The sequence below is a fragment of the Oncorhynchus nerka genome, linkage group LG3, assembly GCF_034236695.1.
Source record: "Oncorhynchus nerka isolate Pitt River linkage group LG3, Oner_Uvic_2.0, whole genome shotgun sequence".
Taxonomy (NCBI): Eukaryota; Metazoa; Chordata; class Actinopteri; order Salmoniformes; family Salmonidae; genus Oncorhynchus; species Oncorhynchus nerka.
Window position 1 is genome coordinate 50,574,274 of NC_088398.1, and position 20,849 is coordinate 50,595,122.

A 20,849-nucleotide genomic window follows, 5' to 3' on the forward strand; every position below is an offset into this window, starting at 1 on the left:
TTGTGCACTGCCCTATGGGACTTTCAGTCACGGCCAGTTGTGATACTACAGTCCCTTTACATTAATGGACACAGTTGGGGGACGGACTATTCTCTTTTTAACCACATGATGTCGCCACCGCCCATTTGTAAATTGTAATCTACAGTCCCATTGTTAGGCCTAATCTCCACTGGTGTATTGTTATAGTCACATTGACGGACCTAGGTATTTCCTGAATTTAGGGCAATGATAAACTAGTGTGGACTAATTCTGACAACAATGGAAATGTAATATCCAGTGGCAAAAATTACTTGAGGAAATGACTAATGACTCCTCGCCTAATGACTATTCTGCCCCACACGTACAAACGTGATGCCAAATGCAGTTTCCACACTAACCTACATTTTGTAGACCTATAAAACCGGCAAAATACCAATTACTATGGCATGACAAATATAGATTGCAGGATTGCTCACCCGCGACTTCACAAATGAAAACCACGCTACCACGCCTCCCTATCCTGTGACTCCACCCCCGTGCACTGATGGCGCTGCGAAGATTGCGCCATAACGTTGCTATGCTGTTGCCTCTGCTGCAGCGAGCGAGCCTTGACGACGGACTCTGCAGTCCGCTGAGAAGTCAGAGACCGAATAATCCAATCCCCCCCAACATTTATGTCGCTCATACCATCGCATTTACAAATCAAAGGCATTGTAAATATCATTCACTCGGTCTGAAATGACTGCTGGTTCGCTGTAGCCAATGGTTGCTGTGTCTTGCGTGTGGATTATTCGTTGCCGAGCTAGTCCGAGATTCGAGCCAGGAGGGCCCGCAGTTGAATGTGTATGAAGCTGAAGGCTCGGTGATAAAGATGAGGTTTTGTCGGAGTTCGCAGCGGTGAACTGAACTTGGATTTTCAGTCCCTCACCCTAAACTCATTTCCCGCTATAAGAAAACCATATTACTTAAAAACTGGACGCCCCTGGAACTGTTTATGACGGTAAGATAATTTACCAACTAGCTAACAACCTTTTTACTTAAAAGTAATGCAGCTTGCTAGCGTAGCTACTGTAGCTAACTAGTTTGCTAGCTGGTTGTGCTAACTTTAGGTAACCTAGCTAGCTAAATTGCTAACAAGCTAGCTAACTGTTTGCTCTGACGTTTGCTCTCCATAAACCTAACCAATACACCATTGTTTTGGTAACTACTTAGTTAAAAACATTTACTGTCCCATACTCGGGTCAATTAAACAATGTAGGCTATGCCTTTAAGTTATTACTGGAAATAAGCTGTTCACTGAATCCACTACTGCTATTTCAGTGTAACGGTAGTCACAAGATTTCAACCACACTTTTCTGTGTGGAAGCCTCTGAAGCTTGACAGATGATGGAAGGAGAAATATGATAACCGTATTTAGTAATCCAATTGTGGATGTTGTAGGTAGGCATTTAGCTAAATATTTATATTTTAATTACGCAGTTAAGTTAACCCTTGCAGAAATAGCCTAAAACATAGCCTATGAAGTATCATAGGTGGTATCCAGTTACAGTATCCATGGCCCACAATATGCATGTACTGACAGCTGCATCAGTCTTGTAACTTGCTGGTCATTTTGAAACAAGAGTAGGAATTACTTTAAGTCGAGGGTTTCCTTCTCTGTGATATTACTCAAGGTTGTTTTCAAGTGAGTAAATCGATAACTGATCTGTGTTTTCTGAATTTAGACAATGTGGTCAGTTTTAACAATGACGTAATCCTCAGACATCGTATTTGTGGTGGTGGAAACCCATCGTTCGAGAGTAGCTACCTGGACTGATTTCAACCTGCGTACTCACTACGGGAAAGCAAATTCAATTACACATCTTTTTTGGTGTCATGGCAGTAAACAAAACTGTTTTGGGTGGATACTTCCACTTTGAATTCCACATCAACTCAATTCAGTTTTTTAATTTGCGTGTAGTTGCACTGAGCCTACATCACCACTCGTCTCCAAATTGTAGGCTTTCTCAGGTCCCCAAATCTCATTCAATCAAACCAACTAGGATGTTGAATGGCCAGCTTCTGGTTAGACAGAAGAGGACCTCTGCACTTTCACATGTCCTCATTTCATTTACCTAATATGGCCCCCATAGACAGCTACTTTGCATCACATAGCCTAATCCTACTGGAGAGGGCCATGTCAGGATTGTTAGAAATCAGATTCATGCCTAAGAGACTGTGGCTGTCTTTGCCAGGAGAGAGGCCCCTGTCTAAACTAGAATAAAACCTGTTTTAGGGGACTCAGCTGGTAAAGATGAAATGGCCTGTGGAGAGAGTCCTGGCTTAATGGCTTGTGCACCTGAGCCAGGCATCCCTGATTTTGAAGTGGAGTGTGGGTGGGTGGGGTTTTGGGAGAGGGGGGCTCAGGTGCTGGAATAATTGGGATAGACTGCACCTACTGACATGAGCATTGGTGAAGCCTGTCGAACATCTCATTCCAAAATCATGGGCATTAATATGGACTTGGTCCCCCCCTGCTGCAATAACAGCCTCCACTCTTCTGGGAAGTCTTTCCACTAGTTGTTGGAACATTGCTGTGCGGACTTTCTTCCCTTCAGCCACAGTAGCGTTAGTGAGGTCGGGCACTGATGTTGGGTGATTAGGCGTGTCTCATAGTCGGCGTTCCAATTTATTCCAAAGGTGTTCGATGGGGTTGAGGTCAGGGCTCTGTGCAGGCCAGTCAAGTTCTGCCACACTGATCTCAACAAACCAATTCTGTATGGACCTCGCTTTGTGCACTGGGTCATTATCATGCTGATATAGGGAGTGGCTGGAATTCCCTAAATGGTTTAAAGCACAGAATTATCGATAATGTCATTGTATGCTGTAGTGTTAAGATTTCCCTTCACTGGAACTAAGGGGCCTAGCCCAAACTTTAAATCAAACCATTATTCCGCCACCAAATCTTCCAGTTGGCGTTATGCATTGGGGCAGGTAGCGTTCTCCTGGCATCTGCCAAACCCAGATTCGGACATCGGACTTCCAGACGGTTAAGCATGATTCATCACTCCAGAGAACGCGTTTCCACTGCTTCAGAGTCCAATGGCGGGGAGGTTTACATCACTCCAGTCGACTCTTGGCATGGTGATCTTAGGATTCTGTGGGGCTGCTCGGCAATGGAAACCCTTTTCATGAAGCTCCCGAAGAACAGTTCTTGTGCTGATGTTGCTTCCAGAGTCAGTTAGGTATTCTGTAGTGAGACAATATTTATGCACTTCAGCATTAGGCAGTCCCGTTATGTGAGCTTGTGTGGTCTACCATTTCGTGGCTGAGCCGTTGTTGCTCCTAGACGTTTCCACTTCACAATAACGGCACTTACAGTTGACCGGGGCAGCTCTAGCAGGGCAGACATTTGACGACCTGACTTGTTGGAAAGATGGCATCCTATGACTGTGCCACTTTGAAAGTCACTGAGCTCTTCAGTAAGTCCATTCTAGTGCCAATGTTTGTCTATGGAGATTGAGTCAATCAGTCAATAAATGTGGCTACTCTGAGAGGGCAGCAGTTCCAAGATTGATGGCTGTGTTGACTTGGCTCAGGAGTACCTCAGACAGCTCTTAGCTTAGGAGTAACCGGAGACAGGTCTTAGCTTTTACAGTTTCTCTCTGGTTAGTAAACCCCTGCACTGAAAGCCACACACACACTGGGTGTTCCAACAGTGTTATATGTGCAGGTCTAGGGCACCATGTCAGCACCCCTTGCAGAGACAGCATGTGGCAATCCATAAGAGTGCCGGTGGGCCAGCCTTGCGGATATCACATCCATTTAAGCAAAATTCCAAAAGTCTAAACACAGCTGTGTTTACTCTCCTATCTCTCCCAGCCTCACGACTCTGAACCAAAGGTGTTTTGGCTAATCTTTTAATTTCGTAATTCGGTTATTGCTGGCTTGCCAGTTAAGTGAGTGGTATTCATCAGCTAAGGCAACATGGTGCACAGAGGAATGAGTAGGGCTCTAAAGTGCAACCATTTTGATCACATGTGCTCTAATTTGCTGTGCCACTTGTGCCACGTTTTATATTGAAAGTGTTTATTTAAATGTTTTCTTGAATAGTGATCAGGGACGTGCAACTTATAGTTTTCCTTCACAGAAAATACATTCATTTTCATCAGATGACGACAAAGTGCAATGCTTTTTGGCGGGCAGCCACTCAAGTAAATTCTTTCAATGAAAAAGCAAGGTTTTTTGGCAAAAATTATGCATTGCCATCATATTTCTATTGTTTAGGCCTATAATTGAAAGAATTTAGCCAGATACATTTCCTAATGTTTTGCTTAAAGTTAATCTTTCATTTTACCAGAGGCTGGATACACAGAGAAAAGTAGCTACATATCACCTGTTCGTGAATTCTCATCCGAGTTTAGAAGTGCAGCTGAAGCACAAAATTAGTCTGATGTCGAGCAGAAATTACAACAAAGTATTTTAGATCAGGGTTTACGAAACACAGAAAATCAAATTGTATTAATCACAATATGTGGATATATTGAAGCAACATCTCAAGACGTTAGTCAGGAAGTTCAAGCTTGGTCGCAAATGGATCTTCCAAATGGACAATGACCCCAAGCATACTTCCTAAATTGTGGCAAAATGGCTTAAGGACAACAAGTCAAGGTATTGGAGTGGCCATCACGAAGCCCTGACTTCAATCCCGTAGAAAATTTGTGGGCAGAACTGAAAAAAATGTGCGAGCAAGGAGGCTTGCAAACCCGACTCAGTTACACCAGCTCTGTCTGGAGGAATGGGCCAAAATTCACCCAACTATCTATAATAACACATTTAGCTCTTACTGGTATACATTTGTTTTATTAACAGTACAATGCGTGCTCATCCTTCTTATTTTTTATGTAGTTATGGCAAAAAAATAATTTTATTGGTAGATATTTTTTTTATCTACCTGCCACAGTGGCTGGTGGACCAAAAAGTTAATTTCCCACCCTGATCTCGATCAATAAAAAATATTGTGCTCCTAGATTTTATGCTGTTCGCCTAACTTTTTAAAGTTGTGGGGGTGAGTGAGCTGTTTATTCATGCTCCTGGTTGTACTGGAATGTGCTTTGAAATGAAACATTTTGCACTACACAGTATAAGTTAAATTAAGTGCTTCGAAAGGCTTGTCATGGCTCACAACACTATCATCCCAGACACCCTGGACCCACTCCAAGTTATAAACCGCCCCAACAGATCCACAGGCGGAATCTCAATTGCACCCCCCACTGGCCTTCTCCCACCTAGAAAATAATACCAGTGAGGATGTTCATCGACTACAGCTCAGCGTTCAACACCGTAGTCTCCTCCAAGCTCAGTACCCTGGGACGGAACACTTACCTTTGCAACTGGATCCTAGACTTCCTGGCGGGCCGACCCCAGGTGGTGAGGGTAGGCATAAACCCCACCACCACACTGGCCCTAATCACGGGGACCCCCTAGCGTTGCGCCCCCTCCTGTACTCCCTGTTTACCCACGACTGTGTGGCCATGCACAACTCCAAGTTTGACACAACGGTGTTTAGCCTGATCACTGACAGGATGGAGGTCAGAGATATGAGAGTGTTGTATCAGGACAACGATCTCTCCTTTAACAGCAGCAAGACTAGGGTTGCACATTATGGGGAATATTCAGCAGTGGAATCTTTCCATGGGAATTAACGTAAATATATGCAAATGAATATTAATACCATTTAAAATGTCATGTTTTTTTGCATTGTGATTAACTCTGTGATTAACTTCCCTTGGAAAATTTGCGTAAATCTTCCAGAAAGTTTCTGACTCTTTGCAAGACCAAGAAGCTGATCGTGGACTACAGGAAATAGGGGAAGGTTGCACATCTGAACACCCCATCCATATGGACGGGGCCGCAGTGGAAAGGGTCAATCACTTTAAGTTCCTCGGCGTCCACATCACTGAGGACAACATGGTCCTCTCACACCAGCGTAGTTGTGAAGAAGGAACAAGAGATTTCCCCCTCCCATGGCCCTTTAGATTGTTAGATGTACAGTCGTGGCCAAAAGTTGAGAATGACACAAATATTAATTTCCACAAAGTTTGCTGCTTCAGTGTCTTTAGATATTTTTGTCAGATGTTACTATGGAATACTGAAGTATAAGTACAAGCATTTCATAAGTGTAAAAGGCTTTTATTGACATTTACATGAAGTTGATGCAAAGAGTCAATATTTGCAGCGTTTACCCTTCTTTTTCAAGACCTCTGCAAGCCGCCCTGACATGCTGTCAATTAACTTCTGGGCCACATTCTGACTGACGGCAGCCCATTCTTGCATAAAACAATTTAAAAAATGTATGTAACTCGGTAAGCTTGTTGAACAAGTTCTCATTTACAACTGCAACCTGGCCAAGATAAAGCAAAGCAGTGCGACAGAAACAACAACAGAGTTACACATGGAATAAACAAGCGTACAGTCAATAACACAATAGAAAAAGTCTATATACAGTGTGTGCAAATGGCATGAGGTGGTAAGGCAATAAATAGGCCGTAGTAGCAAAGTAATTACCATTTAGCAGATTAACACTGGAGTGATAGATGAGTAGATGATAGTGTGTAAGTAGTGATACTGGTGTGCAAAAGAGCAGCAAAGTAAATAAAAACAATATGGGGATGAGGTCGGTAGATTGTGTGGGCTATTTACAGATGGGCTATGTACAGCTGCAGCAATCGTTAGCTGCTCAGATAGCTGATGTTTAAAGTTAGTGAGGGCAATTTTACATCTCCAACTTCAGCGATTTTTGCAGTTCTTTCCAGTCACTGGCAGCAGAGAACTGCAAGGAAAGCTGGCCAAAGGAGGTGTTGGCTTTGGGGATGACCAGTGAGATATACCTGCTGGAGCGCGTGCTTCGGGTGGGTGTTGTTATCGTGACCAGTGAGCTGAGATAAGGCGGTGCTTTACCTAGCATGGACTTATAGATGACCTGGAGCCAGTGGGTCTGACGACGAATATGTAGCGAGGGCCAGCCGATTAGAGTATACGGGTAGCAGTGGTGGGTGGTATAAGGCTATTTGGTAACAAAACGGATGACACTGTGATAGACTGCATCCAATTTGCTTAGTAGAGTATTTGAAGCAATTTTGTAGATGACATCGCCAAAGTTGAGGATCGGTAGGATAGTCAGTTTTACTAGGGTAAGTTTGTCTGTGTGAGTGAAGTAGGCTTTGTTGCGAAATAGGAAGCCGATTTTTGGATTGGAGATGCTTAATGTGAGTCTGGAAGGAGAGTTTACAGTCTAGCCAGACACCTAGGTATTTGTAGTTGTCCATGTATTCGAGGTCAGAACCGTCTAGACTAGTGATGCTAGTCGGGCAGATGGGTGAGGGCAGCGAACGGTTGAAAAGCATGTTTTTGGTTTTGCTAGCGTTTAAAAGCAGTTGGAGGCCACGAAAGGAGTGTTTTATGGCATTTAAGCTCGTTTGGAGGTTAGTTAACACAGTGTCCGAAGAAGGGCCAGATGTATACAGAATGGTGTCTTGTGCGTAGAGGTGGATCCGGCAATCACCCGCAGCAAGAATGACATCGTTGATATATACAGAGAAAAGAGTTGGCCCGAGAAATGAACCCACTGGTACCCCCATAGACTGCCAGAGGTCCAGACAACAAACAGGCCCTCCGATTAGACACACTGAACCCTGTTTGCCGAACCCTGCCCTCCGATTAGACACACTGAACCAGGCGATGCAGCCATTTGAGAAACCAAGGCTGTTGAGTCTGCCGATAAGAATAAGGTGAATGACAGACTCGAAAGCCTTGCCCAGGTTGATGAAGACTGCTGCACAGTACTGTCTCTAATCGATGGCGGTTATGTCATTTAGTACCTTGAGTTTGGCTGAGGTGCACCCGTGACCAGCTCGGAAACCGGATTGCACAGTGGAGGAGGTACGGTGGGATTCAAAATGGTCAGTGATCTGTTTATTAACTTGGCTTTTAAGGACTTTAGAAAGGCAAGGCAGGATGGATATAGGTCTATAACAGTTTGGGTCTAGAGTAGAGGTCGACCGATTAACTTCTTGATGCACCCATCCCATTAGCGGTATCATTTTCATCAATACCTGCTGAATTGCAGGGTGCCAAATTCAAATTAAATTACTAAAAATATTTAATTTTCATGAAATTACAAGTGCAATATAGCAAAACACAGCTTAGCTTGTTAATCCACCTGGCATGTCAGATTTCAATACAGCTTTTCGGCGAAAGCATAACAAGTGTTTATGTAAGAACATCTCTCTCAGTAGACAAAATAATACAAACTCTAGCAGCTAAGTAGATTGGTCACGAAAGTCTTCTGACTTATAGATTTACTCGCACACCTTTGATCTTTGGATCTTTACACTCACGAAACTCCCAGTTACACAATAAATGTTCCTTTTGTTCCATAAAGATTATTTCTATATCCAAAATACCTCCATTTGTTTTGTTTGGTGCGTTATGTTCAGAAATCCACAGGCTCGAGCGGTCACGACATCGCAGACAAATTCCAAATAGTATCCGTAATGTCCACAGAAACATGTCAAACGTTTTTTATAATCAATCCTGAGGTTGTTTTTAAAATATATAATCGATAATATATCAACCGGGACTGTCGCTTTTTCAATAGAGGGAGAGACAATGGCTACCCCACTCTGTTGCGCAAGCAAAACTCTGCTAACACCCAGCTATCCACTGACGCAATGTGATCTTTCTCGCTCATTTTTCAAAATAAAACCCTGAGACTGTCTAAAGACCGTTGACATCTTGAGGAAGCCATAGAAAAAGGAATCTGGTTGATATCCCTTTAAATGGAGTCAAGGCATCCAATGGAACAGAGAGCTTTCAGGAAAAACAGCACTTCCGGGTTTGATTTTCCTCAGGTTTTCGCCTGCAATATCAGTTCTGTTATACTCACAGACAATATTTTGACCGTTTTGGAAACTTTTAGAGTGTTTTCTATCCTGATCTGACAATTATATGCATATTCTAGTTTCTGGGCCTGAGAAATAGGCAGTTTCAAATGGGTACGTTTTTTAGCCAAAAACGAAAATCTTGCCCCCTACACTCAAGAAGTTAATCGGAATGGCCGATTTTAATTAGGGCCGATTTCAAGTTTTCATAACAATCGGAAATCGTTTTTTTTGGGCACCGATTTTGGCAGATTTAAAAAATATATATATATTTATACCTTTTATTTAACTTGGCAAGTCAGTTAAGAACACATTCTTATTTTAAATGATGGCCTAGGAACGGTGGGTTAACTGCCTTGTTCAGGGGCAGAACGACAGATTTTCACCTTGTCAGCTCGGGGGATCCAATCTTGCAACCTGACAGTTAACTCATCCAATGCTATAACCACCTGCCTCTCGTTGCACTCCACAAGGAGACTGCCTGTTACGCGAATGCAGTAGAAGCCAAGGTAAGTTACTAGCTAGCGTTAAACAATCAATCATAACCACTAGTTATAACGACACATGGTTGATGATATTAGTAGTTTATCTAGCGTGTCCTGCGTTGCATATAATCGATGCAACGCTGGGGGATGATTTAACAAAAGCGCATTTGCGAGAAAAGCACAATCGTTGGACGACTGTACCTAATCATAAACACCAAGCCTATCAGCCTAATGGCTGGTGTAACCAATGTGAAATGGCTAGCTAATTAACGGGGTGGGCGCTAATAGCGTTTCAAACATCACTTGCTCTGAGATTTGGAGTAGTTATTCCCCTTGCTCTGCAAGGGCCTTGGCTTTTGTGGAGCGATGGGTAACGCTGCTTCGAGTGTGGCTGTTGTCGATGTGTTCCTGGTTTGAGCCCAGGTAGGGGCGAGTAGAGGGATGGAAGCTATACTTTTACACTGGGGCGGCAGGGTAGCCTAGTGGTTAGAGCGTTGGACTAGTAACCGGAAGGTTGCAAGTTCAAACCCCTGAGCTGACAAGGTACAAATCTGTCGTTCTGCCCCTGAACAGGCAGTTAACCCACTGTTCCTAGGCAGTCATTGAAAATAAGAATTTGTTCTTAACTGACTTGCCTAGTTAAATAAAGGTAAAATAAAAAAACACTGGCAATACTATAGTGCCTATTAGAACATCCAATAGTCAAAGGTTAATTAAATACAAATGGTATAGAGGGAAATAGTCCTATAATAACTACAACCTAAAACCTTTAGCTTGGAATATTGAAGTCTCATGTTAAAAGGAACCAACTTTCATATGTTCTCATGTTCTGAGCAAGGAACTTAGCTGTTAGCTGTTTTACATGGCACATATTGCACTTTTACTTCTCCAACACTTTGTTTTTGCATTATTTAAACCAAATTGAACATGTTTCAGTATCTACATGAGGCTAAATAGATTTTTATTGATGTATTATATTAAGTTAAAATAAGCGTTCATTCAGTATTGTAATTGTCATTATTACAAATAAATGTAAAAAATCTGGCCGATTTTAATCGGTATCTGCTTTTTTTTGGGGTCCTCCAATAATCGGTATCGGCGGCGAAAAAAATCATAATCGGTCGACCTCTAGTCTAGTGTCACCACCTTTGAAGAGGGGCATGACCGCGGCAGCTTTCAATCTTTAGGGATCTTGGATGAAACGAAAGAGGTTGAACAGACTGGTAATAGGGGTTGCAACAATGGCGGTCGATAATTTTCAAAAGAGAGGGTTGAGATTGGCTAGCCCAGCTGATTTGTACGGGTCCAGGTTTTGCAGCTCTTTCAGAACATCTGCTCTCTGGATTTGGGTGAAGGAGAAGCTGGGGAGGCTTGGACAAGTAGCTGCGAGGGGTATGGAGCTGTTTGCTGGGGTTGGGATAGCCAGCAGGAAAGCATGGCCAGCCGTAGAGAAATGCTTATTGATATTTTTGATTATCGTGGATTTATCGGTAGTGACCGTGTCGCCTAGCCTCAGTGCAGTGGGCAGCTGGGAGGAGGTGCTCTTGTTTTCCATGTACTTTAGTGTCCCAAAACCTTTTGGAGTTAGAGCTACATGATGCAAATTTCTGTTAGGAAAGCCAAGGCTAGCCTTTTCAAACTGCCTGTGTATATTTGTTCCTGACTTCCCTGAACAGTTGCATATCGCGGGGACTCTTCGATGCTATTGCAGTCCACCACAGGTTGTTTTTGTGCTGGTTAAGGGCAGTCAGGTCTGGAGTGAACCAAGGGTAATATCTATTACTACATTTTTGAAAGGGGCATGCTTATTTAAAATGGTGAGAAAATTACTTTTAAAGAATGACCAGGCATCCTTGACTGACGGGATGAGGTCAATATCCTTCCAGGATACCTGTGCCAGGTCGATTAGAAAGGCCTGCTCGCAGAAGTGTTTTAGGGAGCGTTTGACAGTGATGAGGGCTGGTCGTTTGACCGCGGACCCATAGCGGATGTTTACTGATTTTAGGGTTGTAACTGGTAGGTTCCTTGATAATTAATGTGTGATTGAGGGCATCTAGCTTAGACTGTAGGACTGCTGGGGTGTTAAGCATATCCCAGTTTAGGTCACCTAACAGAACAAACTCTGAAGATAATTGGGGGACAATTCATTCACTTATGGTGTCCAGGGCACAGCTGGGAGCTGAGGGGGTCTATAACAGGCGGCAACAGTGAGGGACTTATTTCTGGTAGAAGCTCGAACTGTTTGTGCATAGACCTGGAAAGTATGACAGAACTTTGCAAGCTATCTCTGCAGTAGATTGCAACTCCTCCCCCTTTGGCAGTTCTATCTTGACGGAAAATGTTGTAGTTGGGTATGATTTTTTTCATTATCCAGCAGGCATCAGCTATGTAGCCAATTGATTACAGGGTCCAGTGTACAGCAATAGATGAAACAGGGAAGGCGCTAGGTAGTCGTTACTACGACAGCACACGGGAGACACAGCGCTTAAAGTTAGCAGTCTGGGGAAGGTAGAAGCATCTGCTCTGTCGTCCGGTTGAAGGGACAGCTGATGGAATTACGTCTGCGGACCAGTCGTGGTGGTATGACGGGGCGCCGTGTCGATGAAGGGATGGCGAAAGAGGTTTTGTATTTGTGGTAATTTCACTTGCTAGCCGGGAGATGCGCCTGGCTCAGGGCTAGCTTCGGGGCTGGGTCACTCCGTGGCAGCTAGCTAGCTGTGATGATCAATTGTCCAGTGTTTACAGCAGGAATCTGTAGTGGAGAAAAACAGTCCGAGGCTGGCGGGTATTATCCAGGCTAAAAAAACGTCCGGTGCCTGAGCAGAGGGTAAAGGCCGCTAGCAGTGGCTAACAATGACTAAATAGCCAGTAACTTAGCTAATTAGCTGGCTACCTTCTGATTGAAAGTTTTGGCTAAAGTTTGAGGCGGGTTACTGGAAGGTATATTTAATTGAAAAATCAATTGGAATATATACAAAAAGTAAACGAGAGGACAACAAACCACGTCTGCACTGCTACGCCATCTTGGCGTAGCTACGCCATCTAATCAATGCTTAGAGTTTGTCAGAATTTGACCTCAAGTTCTCAATGGGATTAAGGTCTGGGGGTTTCCTGGCCATGGACCCAAAATATTGATGTTTTGTTCCCCGAGCCACTTAGTAATCACTTTTGCCTTATAGCAAGTTGCTCCATTATGCTGGAAAATGCATTGTTTTTCACCAAACTGTTCCTGGATGCTTGGGAGAAGTTGCTCTCGGAGGATATGTTGGTACCATTCTTTATTCATGGCTGTGTTCTTAGGCAAAATTGTGAGTGAGCCCACTCCCTTGGCTGAGAAGCAACTCTACACATGAATGGTCTCAGGATGCTTTACTGTTGGCATGACACAGGACTGATGGTAGTGCTCACCTTGTCTTCTCCGGACGCCCCAAACAATCGGAAAGGGGATTCTTGACACAAGGCCATCTTCCAAAAGTCTTTGCCTCACTGTGTGTGCAGATGCACTCACCTGCCTGCTGCCATTCATGAGCAAGCTCTGTACTGGTGGTGCCCCGATCCCGCAGCTGAATCAACTTTAGGAGACGGTCCTGACGCTTGCTGGACTTTCTTGGGCGCTCTGAAGCCTTCTTCACAACCGTTGAATCGCTCTCCTTGAAGTTCTTGATGATTCGATAAATGGTTGATTTAGGTGCAATCTTACTGGCTGCAATATCCTTGCCTGTGAAGCCCTTTTTGTGCAAAGCAATGATGACAGCACGTGTTTCCTTGCAGGTCACCATGCTTGACAGAGGAAGAACAATGATTACAAGCACCACCCTCCTTTTGAAGCTTCCAGTCTGTTATTCGAACTCAATCAGCATGACAGAGTGATCTCCAGCCTTGTCCTCGTCAACACTCACACCTGTGTTAACGAGAGAATCACTGACATGTCAGCTGGTCCTTTTGTGGCAGGGCTGAAATACAGTGGAAATGTTTTTTGTACTATCACCATCTGTAATGGCAACTGCTCCACCAGTGACTGCAAGGCCCTACACAGGGTGGCGCAAAAGGCCCAGAGCATCACTGGGGTAGAGTTTCCATTCATCTTAAACATTCATGCCAGGCTGTGTCTGAGAAAGGGCAGAAAAACTAACAAGACTCCAGCCACCTGAGCCATGGACTGTTCTCTCTACTCCCATCTGGCAGGCCGTACCGGCGCATCGGGTCGCGGACCAACAGGCTCCGAAAAAGCTTAGTTCCCCAGGCTTTTAGACTGAATAGTTAACAACCTCTGCCCTGCCTCTCTCCCACAGACTAGTTGCACTGATTACCTGCACAAACTCTATGCCCATCCTCAGGTCTCCACCACTCAGCCACACATGCCTACACTGACACTCTTTACATTCTTACACCAATGCACCCATGCTCACTACTGGCACCTCACATTGATTTATATTACCATTCGTTGCTGCTATATTGTTTATGATTATTATTACCATGTAGTATTTATCCTGCTACCAGCCACTTTTACCCCTCTTCTTCAATCACTCCAATCCCCCTGCACATTTTAATAACAGTACCGGCACTGCACTGACCTGTATACCATATAACTTCAATTAAACAAGTCTCAAATAGCTGCCTGTCCCTTTTTAATAGCCGTGCAACGGTACACATTTCAGAAAATGACCGCCTGTTTCAAATAACCGCTGGTTCTAAATTAATGTTTGCTTGTTTTACTGTTTGATTTGATACATTAAATAATTGCCATCAAGTTCTCGTTAATACTCAATCATTTGTTTTCTTTGCCAGTAAGAAACTGCTAGCCATTGGCAGCTAACAGCTGAAAACTGCTAAGTTGCAAGCACATAAACAGTCAACATCTTTGGGAGGTCAGACCCCAGAAATCGCCTTATAGCGGCGAAAGTAAGCACTGCCCAAAATGTACAGTCAGAGAAGAATACTTATTCTATCAAATAGAGGCATACTAAAACAAAAGAAATGTGACTGTGTAAATGATAACACTTTAGTGCTGGAAGTGAAGAAATATATTAAAATGTTGGAAGGGAATACTGGAATTCAACAATTAACTATGCATAAGAGCAAAAGCTGTGTGTGTTAAGGGAATCGACGCCTGGCTCAAATAGAAACCGGTCGCTAGTAAGCGTCTGTGTAAAGTGATTTTAGCAAATAAACGTCCAGGCTATTAATTGAAGTTTTACAGTATCTGCGTTCTCAGTGTTTAGTTTTTTCCCCCCACATTTCATGGATTATTTCTTATCTATATTACTTCCTCTTGTGCGTTATTGGAATAGAGCTCACAAGTTAAACATTTCACTAATGTTTTACACCTGTATCATTAGTATTTGACAAACTTAAATCCACAACTTGCTTGGACTATTTTACCATCCTTGCGTCCCAAAATCAACTAATGTACTTCATTCATGGCAGAAAGACCCAGAAAATGTCTCCTTAACCTCTCTGCACTCAGTGATATCGAATTCACAGAACCCCATTTGCCCAGGGCCAATGATGACGGGCATCACATTTAATCTAAGTTCCTAATTGGAACTATAATGACCTTCGAAATGTTAGCTATTAAAATCACATCCAACAATATCAAGGTGCTAGAAATCTAGGGCTTAAAAACAAAGATGTCATTGTACGGTGATGATTCATGTTTTCTTTTAAATACACGATTTGGATCCCTCCATAACCTTAGAGGATTTAGAAATTTGTTTCTAACCTCTCTGGATTACAACCAAATTATGATAAGTGTACTATTACATATCGGATCATAAAAAACATTACTTTTACGTTACTGAGATTATCACTACAATTAAATAGATAAGATCTTGCTACCATGGAAAGGAAAATACCTATTTGTGGAAAAATCTCCCTGATAAACTCTTTAGTCATATCCCAGTTTACCTATTGGTTTATGGCTCTGACTACACCTAATGATATGAGCAAAACATATACCATTTTGTTTGGAATTAAATGGGCATTTTTATATAATGAGTATGAATTCAGAGGGCAGAAATGATAAAATATTAAAGCATTAGACCTCTAACTAAAGGCTACAATCATACTAAAGCTGTACTTAAGTCCAAACTGGTTCTTTAGCAGATTAGTAAAAATGGCTCACCTCCGTGTTCAGGAATGGCCTTTTACCCTTTATTCCGATTTTATAACCTCTCACTTTATTTGAACATTAAATCTCATATCACTATTTTAAAACAAGCCATAGAAAGTTAGTTGCAATTTCAGTTTAATCTACCAGAAAACACAAAACCAATATTACAGCAAATATTAGGGTTTAACTCCAAGATACTAATTGATTTTTAAAAAAGTTTTTGAGGGGATAAAAAAAAAAACTATAATCTTTGTAAATTATATAATTAAATGGGACTGGGGAGATATGTCACAAAGAACTAGCAGACATTTCCATATATTTTTGTGAATTACTGTAAAAATGGACACGGCAAGTGGAAGGGGGAGAAAGTAAGGATCTTTGTCGACCAAAATTGACTAAAGAAAATGTGGGGGGAAAAAGTATACGTGTTTCATTTAAGGACTAAAATGAAACTCAAAATGACCTCTGTACCATACAGATTACAAAATAGTTGAGATTTTTGATGTACCGATTCCATGGCACATGGTTTATGAACTGATACACAAAACAACACCAGATTATAAATACAGTTTAAATCGGAAGTTTACATACACTTAGGGTGGAGTCATTAACTTGTTTTTCAACCACTCCACAAATTTCTTGTTCACAAACTATAGTTTTGGCAAGTCGGTTAGGACATCTACTTTGCATGACACAAGTCATTTTTCCAACAATTGTTTGCTGAGAGATTATTTAATTTATTATTCACTGCATTACAATTCCAGTGGGTCAGAAGAATACATAGACTAAATTGACTGCTTTTAAACAGCTTGGAAAATTCCAGAAAATTATGTCATGGCTTTAGAAGCTTCTGATAGGCTAATTTACATAATTTGAGTCAATTGGAGGTGTACCTGTGTGTAAATTTCAAGGCTAAGGGGGGGGGGGGTGCGCGCCAACCAAGACAGTGGGATCACATCAGTGACTCAACCCACTCAAGTGACGCACCCCTCTTAGGGATGGCATGAAAGAGCACCAGTAAGTCAGTGACTCAGCCCCTGTAATAGGGTTAGAGGCAGAGAATCCCAGTGGAAAGAGGGGGACCGGCCAGGCAGAGACAGCAAGGGCGGTTCGTTGCTCCACAGCCTTTCCGTTCACCTTCACACTCCTGGGCCAGACTACACTCAATCATATGACCCACTGAAGAGATGAGTAGAGACTAGAAGGCTCGGCCTCATACTCCGATTTGCTGCTTAATGGGGAAAACCGGGGTAAAGTTTCTGTCGGCTGAATGAGCGACACCGGTTGAGCATTCCTACAGCATTTCCCTCCAGAAGCCATGAGAAATTTGTCTGGCTGCGGGGACCGTGCAAGGGGATGTATACTAACGTTACTATCTGTACTTACTGGTGGCACAGATGCTGTTTCATCCTTTTCTAAACTGAAATTACCCTTGCCTAATGATTGCGTATGAAGCTGGGCTTGCAGCACAGCTATCCTCGCCGTAAGGCGATCGTTCTCCTGTATATTATGAGTCCAGCGACTGCAATTAGAAGGCATCATGTTAATGTTACTACTTAGCTTCGGCTGTTGAAGGTCCTGACGAACCATGTCCAGATAAAGCGTCCGGAGTGAAAAAGTTGAATGAAAAAAAGTTGAGTGAGGGAAAATTATAAACGGTAATTAAAAAGTAAAAACCGTAAAGTTGTAAGGTAGCAAAGTAAGGTTGGCAACGAAATGCACAGCAACACGTAAACAAGACAAAGATCGTGCTTTTTGGAGAAATGCCCTCTGCTCTGATGGATATATTGAAGGAACATCTCAAGACATCATCAGGAAGTTAAAGCTTGGTTGCAAATGGGTCTTCCAAATGGACAATGACCCCAAGCATACTTCCAAAGTTGTGGCAAAATGACTTAAGGACAACAAAGTCAAGCTATTGGAGTGGCCATCACAAAGCCCTGACCTCAACCCAATAGAAAGAACTGAAAAAGCGTGTGTGAGCAAGGAGGCCTACAAACCAGACTGTCACACCAGCTCTGTCAGGAGGAATGGGCCAAAATTCACCCAACTTATTGTGGGAAGCTTGTGGAAGGCTACCCAAAACATTTGACACAAGTTAAACAATTTGAAAGGAAATGCTAATTGAGAGTATGTAAACTTCTGACCCACTGGGAATGTGGTGAAAGAGATAATAGCTGAGATATAATTATTTCTACTTTTATTCTGACATTTCACATTCTTAACATAAAGTGGGGATCCTAACTGACCTAAGACGGGGAATTTTTACGAGGATGAAATTTCAGGAATTGTGAAACTGAGCTTAAATCTATTTGGCTAAGGTGTATGTCAACTTCTGACTTCAACTGTCGTTTTTCAATTTAAATTATCATACAAAATTCTTGCAACCACTAGAATGTTCCAGTGTGTTCAGAAAGTATTCAGACCCCTGGACTTTCCACATTTTGTTACGTTAAAGCCTTATTCTAAAATGCATTTAAAAAAAAACTCAATCTGCACACAATACCCCACAATGACAAAGCAAAAACATTTTTTTTACATTTATTTTCCAAAATAAATAATGAAATGTCACATTTACATAAGTATTCATACACTTTACTCAGTACTTTGTTGAATCACCTTTGGCAGCAATTGTAGTGTCATCTTGGCGATGACACTACAAGCTTGGCACACATGTTTGGGAAGTTATTCCCTTTTCTGCAGATCCTCTCAAGCTCTCAGGTTGGAGGGGGATTGTCACTGCACACCTATTTTCAGATCTCCGGAGATGTTCGATCAGGTTCAAGTCTGGGCTCTGGCTGGGTCAATCAAGGACATTCAGAGACTTGTCCCGAAGCCACTCCAGCTTTGTCTTGGCTGTGTCGCTTAGTTGTTGTCCTGTTGGAAGTTGAACCTTTGCCCAAGTCTGATGTCCTGAGCGCTCTGGAGCAGGTTTTCATCAAGATTCTCTTTTGTACTTTGCTCCGTTCATCTTTGCCTCGATCTTGACTAGTCTCCTAGTCCCTGCTGCTGAAAAACATCCCCACAGCATGATGCTGCCACCACTATGCTTCACCGTAGGTATGATGCCAGCTTTCCTCCAGATGTGGTGCCTGGCATTTAGGCCAAAGAGTTCAATCTTGTTTCTCATGGTCTGAGAGTCCTTTAGGTGCCTTTTGGCAAACTCCAAGCAGGCAAGTCAGTTAAGAACATTCTTATTTACAATGACGGCCTATCCCCGCCAAACCCAGACGATGCTGGGCCAAATTTGTTCGCCACCCTATGGGACTCTCAATCACGGCCGGATGTGATACAGCCTGGAATCGAACCAGGGACTGTAGCGATGCCTCTTGCACTGAGATGCTGTGCCTTAGACCACTCCCCCACTCTGGAGCCGAATTTCCAGTCGTGGGCAAATTTGATGTGGCCTGTGATCGTGAAGGTACAGACTAGTGGAGCTTATGCATGGTCCGCCAGGCCCAATACCAGTCCACATACCAAGTGTTGTCATCGATTCCTTGTTGAGACGCCACACTGCTGCTTTTGTCACATGGGATGGCAGCAGCTTTCCACCAAAGTGTTTGTGTCCTGGTAGGCGTCCTGGTAATACTATTGAGTTATCCTCTGCGTGGTTGTTGATGATCACCACTCGCTGCAAGTCCTCATGCTTCAGTTGTAACCTGTGCTTGCTTGGGCCAGCTCTCTTTTTGATGGGAGGCATGATTAGACCATTCTCCTTGTATGACTGGTGGAGTTGATTCAGGCGTGATCTACTGATGCCGAAAGACAAATTCTGGATACATATATTTGAGCGTTATTATACAATAGATGCAAAATAGCATTCTGAGAACATCACTACACAGTTCGTACACAATGTTAGCTAGCCAGCCGTCTCATGTCCACTGGCTAGCTAACAACAAGCTTTAACTAGCAATACAAACTGATTGTCATAGCTAGCTAAAGTTAACCAAATAGGTTCCATGTTAGCTAGTTAGGCTATAACTAGCAATGCGAAATGGCATTCTGAGTGAACATCACGAACGTTACGCACGCTTCATACATGTAAGTTAAATGTTAGCTAGCAAGCCTACCATCTAAGCTCCACTGACGTTAGCTAGCTAACAGCAAGCTTTAATTTGGTCTTTTGTTTAGACGTAACGTTAGCTAGCTAAAAAATGAAATATAATCCCAATCCATATAGTAACGTTACTAGCAATACAAACCAATTGTCATAGCTAGCTAAAGTTAAGCAAATAGATTCAATGTTAGCTAGCAAGCCAGCCATCAATCTCCAACTGGCTATCTAACAGCAAGCTTTAACTTGCAATGGAAACAACTTTCTGACAAAATTAAACTTATAATATCTGAAACTGTTGTTAGATTCTTACCTGTATACATGGATGAAATTTTTTTAAATATTTTTTTTACAATTTTATTTTTACATTTGTGATTTGGAGCGAACTGTGACTGAAGCTGAGCAGAAATTCTAAGAAGCATTTGTTTTTAATCATCATTTAGAAAGCAAGATGTATTTCCGCTGCAATTTGTTTGAGGAGGAAGTGGATAGCCAGGCCCCCCCCTATACCAGTTTTTATTTATTTAAAAATATTTTTTAAATATAAAGGTGGTTGGTTGAAGTGAGCAAATATTGATCAGATTAATCAGTGATTTTGTTATATCATTTTGAGGGTAAATGGTGGAGTAGCTCAGTGGCAGGGCCGCCAAGCAGGAGCTTGCCATTCCTACATTATATCAGAAGGTCACAGCAGTCATCAGCAAAATGTGCTGCTGGGTCTATTAGATCATATTCACAGCCCACTCACTGACACCCTGAAAGCATTGTTGTTGCCTACAGTACAATTACAATAAGAACATGCTAAAGGCACTCCATCTCCAAGGTGAACATGTGCGTACAAGACAATTAATTTTTATGCCTTCTATGAGCAACTGGTGTGTGTGTTTTGTTTGCGTGTTCACTCAGTTGACGGTTTTAGATGTTGCGAGGCAGAAAAAGGCCCCTTTTTATAATGGAAAAAGATTCAAGTTGGCCTGTGTGGTTTCTCAGAATGTTTGTTCTGTGATTCTCCATTTCCTCTGAGGCAGAGGGGATTCCACACTGAAACCATTAACCTGACTGTCCTGCCACTTATGCGCCCCTTTTAATTTCCCCTCTTCTCTCTCCATGGGTCAGAGCATAATTAGCAAAAGGACTGGGCAGAGTATTGTTAATCTTCAATTAAAAGCTAATGGCACAAATCTGAATGTGATAGAAGGATTAGGCAGAATCAAAATTGTGGGCAGTTTCCTTTGAATAATATTGGCATTTCCCTTCTCGAGGATCATCTCCACTTCTGATCCACCACCTACTGTGAT

General features: G+C 42.5%; 1 protein-coding gene across 3 annotated transcripts in view; it reads left to right on the plus strand.

Moving 5' to 3' along the window:
• Positions 1-550: 550 nt before the first annotated feature.
• Positions 551-20,849, plus strand: part of LOC115110187 (tyrosine-protein phosphatase non-receptor type 4-like) — a 127,678-nt gene continuing 107,379 nt past the window's right edge. For all 3 annotated transcript variants that reach the window (XM_029635621.2, XM_029635639.2, XM_029635629.2), the window contains exon 1: positions 551-979. The gene's annotated coding sequence lies outside the window, so the exon portion shown is untranslated. The remainder of the gene's footprint in view (positions 980-20,849) is intronic.